We start from the raw sequence: 15,407 nt of genomic DNA, 5'->3' as shown, positions 1-15,407 counted from the left end.
TGATGTTGCTATGACTTTGCTATGCTTAATGCTTGTCACTAGGGCCCGAGTGCCATGATTTCAGATCTGAACCTATTATGTTTTCATGAATATATGTGTGTTCTTGATCCTATCTTGCAAGTCTATAGTCACCTATTATGTGTTATCATCCGACAACCCCGAAGTGACAATAATCAGGATACTTCTCGGTGATGACCGTAGTTTGAGGAGTTCATGTATTCACTATGTGTTAATGCTTTGGTCCGGTTCTCTATTAAAAGGAGGCCTTAATATCACTTAGTTTCTACTAGGACCCCGCTGCCACGGGAGGGTAGAACAAAAGATGTCATATAAGTTCTTTTCCATAAGCACGTATGACTATTTACGGAATACATGTCTATATTACATTAATGAATTGGAGCTAGTTCTATATCAACCTATGTTATAACTATTGCATGAGGAATCGCATCCGGCATAATTATCCATCACTGATCCATTGCCTACGAGCTTTTCATATACTGTTCTTCGCTTATTTACTTTTCCGTTGCTACTGTTACAACTACTACAAAAACCCAAAAACATTTATCTTTACTGTTGCTACCGTTACCTTTATTATCATACTAACTTTGCTACTAAATACTTTGCTGCAGATACTAAGTTATCCAGGTGTGGTTGAATTGACAACTCAACTGCTAATACTCAAGAATATTCTTTGACTCCCCTTGTGTCGAATCAATAAATTTGAGTTGTACTTTACCCTCGAAAGCTGTTGTGATCCCCTACACTTGTGGGTTATCACCTCCCTAAGTACTATCGAGTCTGCTATGGTTTATGCGTAGAACTGTTATGAACTGTCGTACCGCTTATATCTGAATTATCTAGTTGATGCTCTGTTTATACTCTGTTGTGCTTATGATGTGTGCTGCCGAAGTGTGGTGATAACCTCACCAACTAGCCAAAGAGGTTACCACACATTAGGCCTTGTATACAACCAAACACCATGCCTTGGGTTTGTGGACTAACATGCAGGCAACCAAACATCAAAGAGCGTGGTTCAGGCCATGCAGGTAAGAGGGCAAGCAGGCAACCAAACAACATGCATATGGTGCATTTGAGGCTGCATTTGCATAGCCAGGTTGGATAGAAAAATTTATGCAATACGGATACTGTAGCGCACGGCAACCAAACACGCCCTTGATGATTGCCTATGGAGATGCCCTTATGTAATCTCCTTCGATATACGTCAATAAAGTCGGCTGCTATTACTGAAAAAAGGAATATTTTCCTAGCACATTACAGTATTTTAAAATCAGATTTACTATTTCACATCTAGATGTAAAATAATTATCTCACATCTAAGTTATAAACAGTAGGATATATTGTTCAAGATTCGTGTTTTTTGTAACGCGTGCTCGCGCAGCGGTGCGATTGACCTGAGATTCGTACCGAACAGTGAGCGTTTCCTGCAGCCATTTGATTGGGCCATTTTGTCGTTTTCACCTTTTTGTCTGTTAGTTTGACTAGTATTTGTTCACTGCAGCAGCTGCTGCACTTGTGAGTGCCTTTGCCTTTACTTTTTTTTCTCCGCAACTCTATCTTTGTGTATAGCTACATTCTGTATACATCTCCTATGTTTTATTTTTTCACAGCCCTCGACCCCTCGTACGTTGCGCGGGCGTGGGCTGCAGTCATGATTGTTTTTTTATTTTCTTTTTCTGTTTTTTTCATTTATTTGTTTCAAATTTGTAAATTTTTAAAATTTATGTTTTTTATTTTCTCTTTTTATTTTTTATTTTTTATTATTTAAATTCAAGAATTTTTTCCATCGTTGTTTATTGAGTGTCCACCACCCAATGGAATGGCAAGTCTACCTCCGGCATGCAACTTGGGCCCGACCTTCTTTTGTCACGGTTGTAATCCTATCCTCGACTTGCGGTTGAGCTTTGACTTTTTTTGTATCAGTTGCAAATTCACCATCGACTCGCAACTAGAGCTCGAAATTTTTTTTGTGTTAGTTGCAAGTCCACCCTCAACTCGCAACTTAGTCTTAATTTTTCTTTTTATACTAGTTGCAAGTCCACCCATTAACTCGCAACTCGTGCCCGACCTTTTTTTTGTCTCAGTTGCAAGTTCACCCTCGACTCGTAACTGAGGCCAATATTTTTTTGTCCTAATTGCAAGTCCATCCTCGACTCGCAACTGAGTGCCTTTGCCTTTATTTTTTTGTCTCAGTCTGGGGCGCACTATTTTTTTTGTCCCACTTGCAAGTCCACCCTTGACTCGTAGCTGGGCCTCGCCCTTTTATTTTGTCCCATTTGCAAGCCCAGCATCGACTCGCAATTGAGCCTAACATTTTGTGTCCTAGTTGCATGTCCACCCTCGACTCGCAATTGAGCCCAACATATTTTTTTCTTAGTTGAAAGTTCACCCTCGACTCGCAACTGGGGTGTGATCTTTTTTGTCCCAATTGCAAGTCTACCCTTTACTCGTAGCTTGGCCTCGCTCTTTTTTTTGTCCCAGTTGCAAGTCCACCCTCGACTCGCAACTGAGCCCAACAGTTTGTGTCCTAGCTACCTGCAAGTCCACCCTTGACTCACAACTAGGGCGCGATCTTTTTCTGCCCCAGTTGCAAGTCCACCATTGACTCGCAGCTGTATCTCGACCGTTTTTTTTGTCCCAGTTGCAAGTCCATCATCAACTCGCAACTGGGGCCAGATCTTTCTTTTTTAGTTGCAAATCCACACTCGACTCGCAACTAGGGACCGACCTTTTTTGTCCCAGTTGCAATCCCACCGACAACCCACAACTAAAGACCGGCCTTCTTTTTGTCCCAGTTCAGTTGCAAGTCCATCATCAACTCGCAACTCCACCATGACTTTTTCTGTCTCAATTGCAAGTCAACTCTCGACTCATAACTTCGGGTCCGATCTTTTTCTGTCTGAGCGAGCGCGCTTCCCTTTCACGTGTGATTAACAAAAAAAACAAGAAATTTTGTTCTTGAAGAAATTGTTCAAATACCAAAATGTGTTCATATTTTTCAAAAAATGATCGGAATTACAAAGTTTATTCACATTTGAAAAACACCTTTTTATAATTTTAAAATTGTTTTTGTTTTCAAAAATATTTGGCTTTAAAAAATATTTATAATTTGCAAAGATGATTTCAGAAAATATCAACAATTTCTTCTAATCTCGCCCTGTACTATGCTCTTATTAAAGTTTCCCGCTTCCTAATCAACACTACTTACTCGTTGTAGTGGTTGAAGCTGGCGTTCCTACCGCTGGCGTCGTGAGTTCGACACGTAGTACACGCAGTGTTGTGATTTTTTTTGCGCTCAAGTCAGCCGGTCCAGTTGCATGGCAACGGCTGTGCAACTCGCCAGAAAAAAAAAAGAGCAACATGGTGTGCTGGACATCCGCTGATTTGCGATTATGTCACAATTTAGATGTGAGATATTATCTCACATCTAGATGAGATATAGTCACAATATTGGATTAGAATTCACGTGCACGTATAGGTAAGCATCATAGTTCTTTCCACGGCACGATCTTTGGTTCGTGTCCGAGATCAAAACGCGCCGACCGACGTAAACTTGACGCGTGACGCGACTTCTGATCCGTTTCAGGCTCGGCCGCCACGCGCATCCATAAGTAGCAGGACCGGGACACCGCTGAGCACGCTCACAACTTGCGATCCAACACCATGGCCGCCATCGTGGAGACGCGCAAGCGCTGCCTCGCCGCGTTCCTCGACGAGCCGTCCCCGGCGCCGCCCCACCTCTGCAAGCGCGGCCGAGTCACGCCATGCGCGGGCTCCATGGCCCCGGTGCCGCCCACGTCTCTGGCGTTCGACCCGCTCGACGCCCTCCGCCACATATTCCAGGACGCCGACCCGAGGTGCCTGGAGGCCTGCTTCACCGCCTCCGGCCGCGACCTGCACGCCGCCGTGCAGGCGTACCACGCCCACCAGGCCAGGGAGGCACTGGCCTCCCGCCTCGCACACGCGGCGGGCGATGACGAGTCCTGTGCCGGCTTGCTCCTGAAGCAGATGGCGGCGGCGACCGACGTGCCCGACGCCAAGAACCGGGCGACTTGGATGCTGGGGGTGATCAGGAACGCGGGAGCAGAGCGCGCCGTGCGGGAGGCCGCGACGGAGCTGGCAAGGCTGCGCGAGGAGAACGCCGCGCTGAGGGAGCAGGCGGAGCGCGGCGCGACAGAGGGGGCGACACTGCGCGAGGAGAACGCGGCGCTGGCGCAGCGTGCAGCAGCGGCGGAGCGCGACGGGTCCGTGCTGAAGCGCGGCGTCATTGTGCAGCAGAGGCGGTACGAGGAGACGGAGCGCGCCGCGGCGGCGATGAAGAAGAAGGTGGCCGAGCTCGAGATGGCCAACTACGCGCTCGGTGTCCGGCTGCGCGACGCCGAGGCCAGCCGCTTCCCGGCGGCCTACCGTGGCCCCGACGTGTTCTAGCCTTCTAGGGCTCGTATGAGTGCTGTTTTGATTCGAAGATCGATTTAGATACAACTCTCTCTTGTAAAACGATTGTAAATCCATGTCTCGATGGAATTCAATGAAGTTTTTCAAAAGTTCATGATTTGTAAAACATTCACATATTTGTAAAAGTTCACAAATTCCAAAAAGTTCATGATTTTTTTTTAAAAAAGCATTGGTTCGAAAAAAGATCTTGAATAAGAAAAAGTTCATGCATCATAAAAATTTCATGCATTTCAGAAAAGTTCATTGATAAAGAAAAAGTTCATAAACTTTGAAAAAGTTTGCGCATTTAAAAAGTTCATGAATTTGAAAAAGTTTATTCTCTGATTTGCACGTTTAAATCCATTCCTCAGTGCTCGTTTGTTTGTTAGATATGCGTTTTAGTACGGTTTATCCTTTTTGTTTCTCTATTTATTCTCTGATTTTCTCTGGTTTCTTTGTATTTCGTCGGTTTTCTATGTTTCTTGATGAGATTTTCATTGGGGTTTTCTTTTCTTTTCCTCTTGTTTTTTCTTTGTTTTTTTTGTTTTTTTGGTTTTTCTGTGGGTTTCCCTTTCTTTGTTCTTTCTGTTCTTTTTGGATTTCATCAGTTTTTTCACTATTTTTCATTCTTGGTTTTCACTGTTTTACATTTTATTGATGTGATTTCCGTTAGCTTTTTAATTCCCTTTTTCTTTGGTTTCCAGTTTTTCTTTTTAGGTTTTTGTTTTTTCTTTGTTTATATTTTGTTTATCTGAACAAATGGTATCATGTTATTTTCAGAAAATTAAACGCGTATGAAATAATCAACCTGGTTTAAAAAAAACAATTGTATATTAAATAAATGTAGACATCATAAAACATATTAAAAGGATCAATTTTCATTTAAAAATGTTAGACATGTATATTAAAATGTTTTTGATGTATACGAAAAATCTACATTGTGTGTGAAAAACTGTTCATTACAATATATTTTTTAACACGTGATCAATTTTGTTGTATTAAGGTCTACCATTCTTATATACATGTTCAACATCTTTCATAGACGTTTAACATTTATATATGATTAAAAAATTCATGCACCTTGTATATTTTTTGTATATATTTTTAATGTAATGAGAAACATTTTTCTATACAGATTTGACATTTTGTAGGCCTTGATTAAAATATATCAAATACTACTTGATTAATATTTTTGAAATTGTTGATTAATATTTTTGAATTACCTGATCAACCTTTTCATACACATTTTATATTATTTGTATACACAAAAACTTTTTTCTATACACATTTAACTTTTTTTGAATGATTGGTGAACATTTTCAAGTATATTATGTTATTTATTTTTGTAATATATATATTTAAAGTATTTGGAAGTATAAACAAAACTAGAAATAAAGGAAAAACATGAAAACAAAAACGAGGCTATTCCCTGTAGCCTCTCGCGAAGCAAGACATAGGCCCGCCCCAGGGGACCTCGTCTAGAGTCGGCTTTTGTTCTTTCTTTCATAAAAGAGGTCGCCTTATGTTCCTAAAAAGGAATATTTTACTAAGATTAGAGTATTTAAAATAATGGATTAGACTAGATATTCACGTGCACGTATGCATGGCAATATTATATGAAAAAAACGCGTCTAGTGGGCGGCCGGCTGCCCACTAGTGCGATCGAGCGGCCGGCCCAAAACGGTAAGCCATGTCCCCCTGCGGTACAGAAAAGGAAGGGGATAGGCTGCCACCAAACCCGATTGAGCGGCCAGTCCCGATAGGCCCCGCATCCCATGCTCCCACGTCCACGTACCTACCCAACGCCTCCAACGCCCCACGCTGCCTTCTTCTCCACGAAAGAAGCGGATTCAAGGCCTTCCTTCCTCCTCCTACACAGCCGCCATGGGGGGCCCAAAATAGAAGAAGAAGCTACTCCAAAAAAGAAGATCTAAGGACAGGGTGGTCAAAGCCATACCAGGCAGCAACATCAAGTAGGTAATCCCCCTCTGCCCCTTTTCACTTCCCCCCTTCTTCTACTGCATATGTAGGCATATGTAAACCCCCTTCTTTATGGATATAGCACAAATCCATGGAGAAGCTGCTTCAAAAAGAGGTGAATCTGACACATCACACCACCCTCCGTCCCATGAGTGTCATATCTGCAACTGAAAACAAGTACCACGAATTACTGTGCAACTAACCATGGATAAAGGCCTATTATTTCCTGGTTTGTGCAACTAAATACAAGTTATTTAGGTTTAGTTGCACAGCTGCCTAGTTGCACACTAAACATGGTTTGAGACCAACTTTACTGAATATGTTTTCTAACATGCATCTCAACCAAGTTTCCGCCGCCTGGATGTGTTAAACAAGCCAACTAAAACAAGTTCTCTAGCCAATTAAAATATGATTAAAGCCAACTCAACAAGCATTGTAGCCAAAATCTAAACATGCATTCTACCAACTTGTAGTTATTGTTTGTAAATAAACAAACTGACTGTCCAAAAGATATGTGCAACTAAAAATGCATAAATGTGCAACTGAACATGCATCCCAGCCAACTGAATCTGTATTCTGGCAACTCAGCATGCATGCTAGCCAAACTAAAACATGCATTGTACCCCACATGTACTGGATGTTTGTGAGTGAACACTTTAGAAAACCTGAAGTATATGTGCAATAAAAACATGTTTTCTGGCCAACTAAGCATGCATGTTGGCCAAACTAGAAAAAAATATCCCGCCCAACAGAGACATCTATTCTAACCAACTGAACACATTGACTGTCCAACTGAACATACATGTTAGCCAAACTGAAAAATGCATCCTCGCCAATTAAGACATCTATTCTAGCCAACTGAACACATTGACTGTCCAACTGAACATGCATGCTAGCCAAGGTGAAAAAATGCATCCTGACAACTGAGACATCTATTCTAGCCAAAATCAGAAATCTATAGTACGACAACAAAAACACAAGAATTTTTGTCGATAGCTAATGAAGCCACAAACCATATTAAAATAGTCACGCATATAATCTTGTCCACACATATATTCTGGTCCCACACCTATTGCAAAGCTATAGTGTAAAAATATGTTCAATATACTAGAAGTAAAAACAAAAACGGCGATGAGAACATATAACTATAATCTGTCATCCAATTTTTTTTTCACCTGGATTTTCCATCTCAAATGTAGCATAAAATTATGTGCAGAAAAATCTGAATCAACTCCTTGCCAAACAGAAAAACCCGCGGACCATTACAACAAACTAAGGAAAAATGTCAGAAAACTCTATAGTAAAAAGAAGTCATGTTCTTGCCAGCTATTTACCGCAAATTGTGCAACTAACATAACAACTCTGTGCAAACAAAAAAAATGCATAACTGTTATAATAAAGATTCTGCTATAGTCATGTAACTTTTGCAACTAAGATTGTCATAATGGTGTGCAACTGCCTATTTACTAAGTTTTTAGGTTGTTTGAAACACTCTTTCGTGGTTAACAACTGATGACATCACTTTGTTCTTTTTTTATGTGCAGGGAGTGTGTGCCAGCATCCAAAAAAGGAAAAAAATGCTTGATCTCAATGAGTTGCCTCCTGATCTCAATGAGTTTCTTCATAATATGGATCAGCAGGAACCCAGCATACCACAAGGAAATTGGACAGAAAATGAGCGATCTGTTTATTACATGCAGACAAGTCGTGGTCCTAACCCTATGGGCCATGACAATGTGGCAGGACAGTCATCAAACCATGGTGCCCCTGTAGTGGTGTCTTTGCAGTCAGAGAGCCATACTCTTGATGACACGGGAACCGCGACAAATGTTCCTGGTCCAACCAGGACTGAGCTAGGAGCTGGGGCTGTTGACGGTGCTGTGTAAGGAGAAGAAGGAGAGGATGAGACTGGTTCTCAACATATGGAACCCTATGTTGGTATCAGGTTTGACAGCCTTCAAATTGCTAAGGATCACTACAACATCTACGCCCTACGGATGGGTTTCTCTGTCAAGATGAACACCTCTAGGCGGACACCTCACACCAATGTATTGGTAAAACATCAGTTTTGCTGCAACAAGTTCAAGAAGCCCAAAACTGATGATGGAGGAGCTGAGGCTCCTCCTATCCTGGACCCTATACCATATCCAAAATCTATTGACAGTGATGAGGAAATGGAAGATGAACCTCAATCTTTGCTGAAGAGGAGGCTTGTACTAGTAAGAAAAAGAAGAAACGGAAATGCGAGACAATAAAGCAGACTCAATGCAAGGCAAAAATGTTGGTGAAGCTGATAGATGGGCGATGGGAGGTGACACACTTTGTTCATGACCACAATCATCCGCTGGTGAACAAACCTTAGTTGTCCAGATACTTGAGATCCCACCAAGGCATATCACCTGATGAAAAGGAGTTTTTGCGCATCTTGTATAACTGCAACTTGACTAAAGGTGTGTTTCTATATCCCTTACAGAATTAAGTTTCCCTCTAGGCAGTCCAGTGTGCAACTGTTATGGTACTTCTGTGCAACGGAAATGTCTTAATTGTGCAACTAGTGTCCAACTTCCCATGCTGTTTCTATATTGCTTTGGTGCTTGTTGTGCAACTACACAATGTCCTGTATGCAAAGTGCAAAGTGTTTTTAAAAAGGTGCAGCTAGGTGTCCATTTCTACAATTATCTTCTATGCCAACACATGTCCTATTACTGTGCAGTTGGATGTGCGCATTCGTGCGACTAAAAAAGGATATATTATTTTCTTTTTGTATTATGCAGGATGTATGGTGCATATAATGACAGAGTTCTATGGATCTGAGATGATGGTGCCGTTCGAACCAAAGGCAATAACAAATTTGTGTACAAGTTTCCATAGAGATGACACAAAGGAGGGTGACATGATTGAGACAATTGCACACTTCAAGGATATATAGAAAACCGATCCAGACTTCTTCCTTAAGGTAAAATATGATGAAGAGGATAGAGTTGTCAACACATTTTGGGTGGATGGTGATGAAGCCATGAACCTAGGGTAGGGTCATGGACCTGACCCAGGTACCCTCCCCAAGGACATCTCTAGAAGAAACTGTCTTTTAGTCGACCTGGAAGAATTCCACTCGACGGACTCAAAGACACTCGACCATGAAGACTCACTCGACCACCAGGAGATCTAGGGTCATTCTGCATTCAAACGGTCTGTTATTAAGTAGTCTTTATGGCCATGATATCACTTTATGTAAGACGTTACCAGTAACGCCAGGTCTTTATGTATATTGAACCCTCCGCTACGTGGGCTGGCTGGGGTCCTGGCGCACTCTATATAAGCCACCCCCCTCCACAGGCACAAGGGTTCGCACCCCTGTAACTCTCACACATATAATCCAGTCGACCACCTCCGGGTACCGAGACGTAGGGCTGTTACTTCTTCCGAGAAGGGTCTGAACTCGTAAAACTCTCGTGTGTACAACTACTCCATAGCTAAGATCTTGCCTCTCCTTTAGTACCCCCTACACTACTGTCAGACTTAGAACCACGACAGTTGGCACCCACCGTGGGGCAGGTGTCTTAGCAATTTATTGGAGAAGTTGCAACTTTTTCCGATCGCCTTCATCATGGTTCCAGGTGGAGTTTTGGTCGAGGGCCACGAGATCCATCTCGGCGCGCTCACGTTCGTCGTTGTCGACTCTGCCTGGCTTCAGGAGGCTTCGCTCGACATCGACGCGCTCCCAGTCCGTGGAGCGACGCACTTTCGCGTGTGCGTCCGCGGTGTCCTCCTGCGGCAACCGTCGACCCAGTATCGACTGATTTTTGTGCCATCCTCCCTCCCAGCTTCCCGCTGGTGCAAGCGCTCCGGTCGATCGAGGCTTCAGAGGTGGGTGAGGCACGCGGTGGCTCGCTAGTCGACCACCGCCCAAGTCGTGGCAATCGAGCCTGACGAATCTCTCTACAGCCTGTTCGACTGGCTCCGCAGAGACTGCATCCGAGTGCGACAACAGTGATCCAGCGGTGGAGGTCCTGATGGTCAACGGACCACATGGCCCCCCCGGCTTTTCCGGTGCCGAGGGAGGTAACTGTGGAGGCGATCCGTCGCATCCCCATGAGGAATACCTTTCCGAGCCCCTCAATTCGCTGCAGAGGGAAGAACTTCACCGCCGGAACATGGATGCCCTTCATACTCCTATCGTTGGAGAAACCCCTGAGGCTCGCGCCTTGGAGGACGCGTGCTTGGCCAACCTGGCTGAGCGCACTCGACTGGAGAACCTTCAGCGAGCACTTGACGAGCGTGCGCGACAATAGGTCCCTGATTCCAGTCGATGTCAGCTCTTTCCACCTCTGACTCAGGTATATCGAACTCCGATTCAGAATTTAGCAGCTGCAGCCCGTATAGCAGAATCAATTCAGCCTTCCCAGTCAGAGGCTGGCAGAGGCTTGATGCAGATCAGAGATTTGCTCCGGGCAGCAGGAGATCAAAATTCAGCCGTTTCACAGTCGCGGAACAGGATTCACAGAAAATCCGTGGCTGCGAATACGGTCCAGTCGGCTCATAGCCCCAGATCGCCCCCGAGGCGTGAAGGGCATGGAGACCGGCATGATCAGTACAGGAACCGTGAGCAGTATGATCACCGATTCGATCGTGATGATCGACGTCGAGTGCCCACCCTTCCCCTAGGGGTGGATCCTATGTACCTCGACAGCAGGATGATAGACGCCAGCAAAGTGGCAGGCGAAGAATTCCAGTCGACCCCAGGGAACCAGGCTTTGATGCGAGATCCATCATCGTTCAAGGTCTGGTCGACCGGAACAGAGCTCACAAAGAGGGTCACGACAGAGATGTACCCACCAGCAGCCGAGTGCATGTCTCTGGACCAGAGTATTTCAGCAGAGCCATCAGAGCCGCAGTGATTCCTCCCAACTTCAGGTTGGCGACTGGAGTCAGTAAGTTCAACGGTGAGTCTAAGCCCGATACTTGGTTTGAGGACTAACGAGTGGCTGTCCAGATCGGCGGCGGAAATAAAGAGGTGGCCATGAAACATCTGCCTCTTATGTTGGAGGGATCAGCCAGGGCATGGCTGAATCAGTTGACACCCAACAACATTTACACGTGGGAAGACCTCTCCCGAGTGTTTGTCAGAATGTTTGAAGGAACATGCAAGCGACCAGCAGGACTGACAGAGCTACAATCTTGTGTGCAGAAGTCAAATGAGACTTTGAGAGATTACATCCAGAGATAGATCACATTGCATCACACAGTAGAAAATGTATCTGATCACCAAGCAGTTTGCGCCTTCAAGGAAGACATTAAGTATAGAGAGTTAAGCCTGAAATTCGGTCGAACTGGAGACATGTCTCTGAGTCGAATGTCACACCCTAGCTAGTCATGCATTAGAGTGTTGCATCATGTTTACTCTTTCATCAGAAACTTGAAATGGGGATGACAGAACCCCCAGTCCCCTCTGAAACCAACTAGGGTTACTAAAATAATTTTTTCAATGAACCTGAAATGCCCTTCTAAAATGCCCATCATTTTTGTCTTGGTTCAGAACCTCTGCCAAAAGTGGTGCACATTTTCCTAGGCCATCCTAGGGTTTTTGAATTAAATCATAAATATTTGAATTTGGGCATTTAAAATAATATAAAATATTTAAATGCTCAAATATCTCCAAACTAAAATGTTTCATGTTGGAAATAATCCAACTATGGGCCAGGAATAGTTTGGTGATTTTTGAAGTTGCCTAGGTATTTTATTAAATTCAACAAAGTTGCAGATATATATTAAATAAAACAGAAACAGAAAAAAGGGGGAAAACATACCTGGCGCCACCGCAGGCCCACCAGCCAGCCCACCTGGCCGGCCCAGCCCGGCCACCGCTCCAGCGAGCTGCTTGGCTTGCCAGGCAGGCAGCCAAGGTGCTCGGCGGCGGCACCGCAGCTCGCCACGCAGCTGCACGCCGCCCGGCCTCCCCCTCTCGCTGCCCTGATGGCCTGGACGAGCTCCACGTCGCGCCCCGACCCTCCTGGACACCTCCATTCGCCCCCAGTTCCTCTCCCTCGCGCTCCCACGCCATGGCCGACGCCACCGTCGCCGCACCACCGCCGTAGCCGTGCTCCCCGTCGTCTCCACACCGCGCCACCCTGTCCAGAAGCTCCGCCGTCCTCTACTCCTTCGAGCTAGCCGAGCCCCGAGCGCTCGCGTGCCTCGAAGCCGCCGCACCAACCTCGCCCGAACCGCCATCGCCGGAGATCCCCTTCGCCGTCGCCACCGCAGCAGCTCGTCCCCGACCACGCCGTCCTTTCCATCAAGACCGCAGTGAGCTGGGCTAACTTCCCCTTCCTCTCTTTCTCTCTCTCGAGCACCACAACGAGCGCACCAAGCTCACCCGCCCACGCCGTCGCGGACCTCGTCGCCGATGTGCTTCCGGCCACACTCCGGCCACAAGATGGTGTCCATCTTACTCACCGAGTCCCTCAGCACCTAGCTAGCCACTCCACGAGCCTCACCGACCCCTCTAGCGCCAAGTTCATCCTCGACCGAACCCCAGTGGCCGCCAAAGTCGTCGCCGGCGCAAACTCCGGCCACCCCGACCCCAACGGACTCCGCCAAGAGCTGCGGTTTGTCCTCAGCTCCACTCCGGTGGTCTCCGCGGCCCCTTTGGTGGCCGAAATGGCCAAAACCACTCCCGCCGCCGCGTCTGGCTCGCCGGCGGCTAAACGCCGGCGTCGCCGGTTTTGACTTTGACCACGGGTGGGCCCTGGTTGACTCCCCTGAGTCAATGACAGGTGGGGCCCAGCCCTGCTAATTATACAGGATTAGTTTTAATCAAATCTTAATTAAAATAATCACCCTGACATGCGGGACCCACTGTCAGGTTTGACCCAGACCTGTTCCATTGACCTGCTGACGTCACACTGACGTCAGGCTGACGCAGTAATTAATTTCTGGATTTAATTTAAATCAGGAAATTCCAGAATATTATTTAAACTTCAAAAATTCATAACTTTTATTCTGTAACTCCAAATTGGACAAATTATATATGAAAAATGATCAGAAAAATCCAATCTATCCATCTGTACTATTTTCATGCATGATCAAACAAGTTAAATTGATGTTTTAAGCAGAACAAGGAAAAGCACTTTAAAAGGCCATATTTGAATTTGAAATTTGAATCCTTGATTCAAGTTTGTTCAAACCCTTCTGGTTTTAGTTGCATTAGCCCAACACACTCATATTGCCATGTTTCATGCATGCATCATATTGCTGCACATTGTTTGGTGATGGTTGTGTATCGGTGTCCTTTGCGACAGGTTCTGCCCCCGAGGAGTACCGTGATTACCCTAACGAAGAACCATATCAGTGCATCGAACCATCAGGCAAGCAACCAACCATTTGATCATATCGATACAATCCCATGTTCCCGCTCCTGCTCTCTTTTACTGCATTAAGACAACGCGATTCAAACTGCTGTGTGCTACGGTAGTTGAACCCATTTCCTCTGCATGACCTGTCATTGCCACAGTAACTAGATGAAACCCACTAGCATGTGTAGGAGTTGATTGAGCCCTATGTATGTGTTGTTCCTACCTTGCTATGCCTGCTATGCTTAGAGTCGTGTCAGGTCTGGTTCATCTGGGTGATGGGCTAGAGTGAAATGATTATGTCGGTAATGAGAGTGGTGTGGTGAACACGATTTGGTAAAGGTATCGATGAGAGGCCATGTAGGAGTACATGGTGGGTTGTTTCATTGAAGCCGACCTTAAGCACTGAGATCTGTATGTGTGATTTAAGAATCAGCTACTACCATGCATTGGGCCCGAAACCAATGGACCCTCTCGGCTTCTTATTCACCCTAGTTCTCCGTCCAGGAGTTGCAAGTAGTTTCTGGTGTTTGTAGCCTACTGGAGGCCGTGGACAGCGCTGACCGTAGGGGTGGGCTGTGATGCGGTAGGTACGTGGCACGGTGTACCGAATACCCGTTAGGTATCTCGGGAACCCTGTTCACATCGTTCGGGGCCGTATGGGAAACCTCGGCCGGACTCCCTGCGGATGGAACCCGAATAGGCGATAAACCTGGACTGGAGGCTTAGGTGATTAGGTAGGTCGTGGCCGACACCCACGTTGGGCTTCCGCTTGAAGGTTGCCGAGTACATGTCGTGTAAGCGACGGTAAGTGGTGAGAGCGTGTATGAAGAAGTACACCCCTGCAGGGTTAACATGATCTATTCGAATAGCCGCGTCCGCGGTAAAGGACTACTTGGTTGCCTATACAGTTCATAGACAAGTAAATGGAAACTACTAAAAGCCTCAAGATAAGTGTGAGTGCCGAGGATGGCTCTTCCGTAGGAAGACGGAGGTGGATCCTCGGTAGTGTATTGAAGTGGTGAGTAGTGGACTCGTGTGCGCAAAACCATTTCAAGTTGGAGTATCGTAGGATAGCCTAGCCAAGAGTCAAAGCTGGCTTGCTGCAATAACTCCACCAACCCTTCTTGATACTATGCATGTATGTAGGATCTGATGTAAGTCTTGCTGAGTACCTTTGTACTCATGTTGCTATAATCTACATTTTTACAGAAGACGCTGCAACCCCTTCTGATGGGTTCTATGTAGACGTTGACATCAACGAGTAGGCTAAAGACCCAGGTGGTGACCCTGAGCTTGTGAAGGACCACGTAGTATAGCTAGGCTTTCCAAGCCTCTTTTATTTTACTAGTTGTCTGTACTCAGACAAGTTACTTCCGCTGCTGGTTTGTATGACTGTATGACTTGTATGTGGGGTCGTGAGACCCGTACCTTTGTGTATGTTATGTATGGCTCCCTGAGCCTTAAATAAAGTACTTGTGTCATAGAGTCATGTTGTGATGCTTCGTTGTATTTGCACATATCGAGCATATTGTGTGTATGATTGAAATGCTTGGTATGTGTGGGATCTGACTATCTAGTTGTTTATCTTTAGTAGCCTCTCTTACCGGGAAATGTCTCCTAGTG

This window comes from Triticum aestivum, chromosome 6B, assembly GCF_018294505.1.
Source record: "Triticum aestivum cultivar Chinese Spring chromosome 6B, IWGSC CS RefSeq v2.1, whole genome shotgun sequence".
NCBI lineage: Eukaryota > Viridiplantae > Streptophyta > Magnoliopsida > Poales > Poaceae > Triticum > Triticum aestivum.
This window is presented reverse-complemented; position numbering follows the sequence as displayed.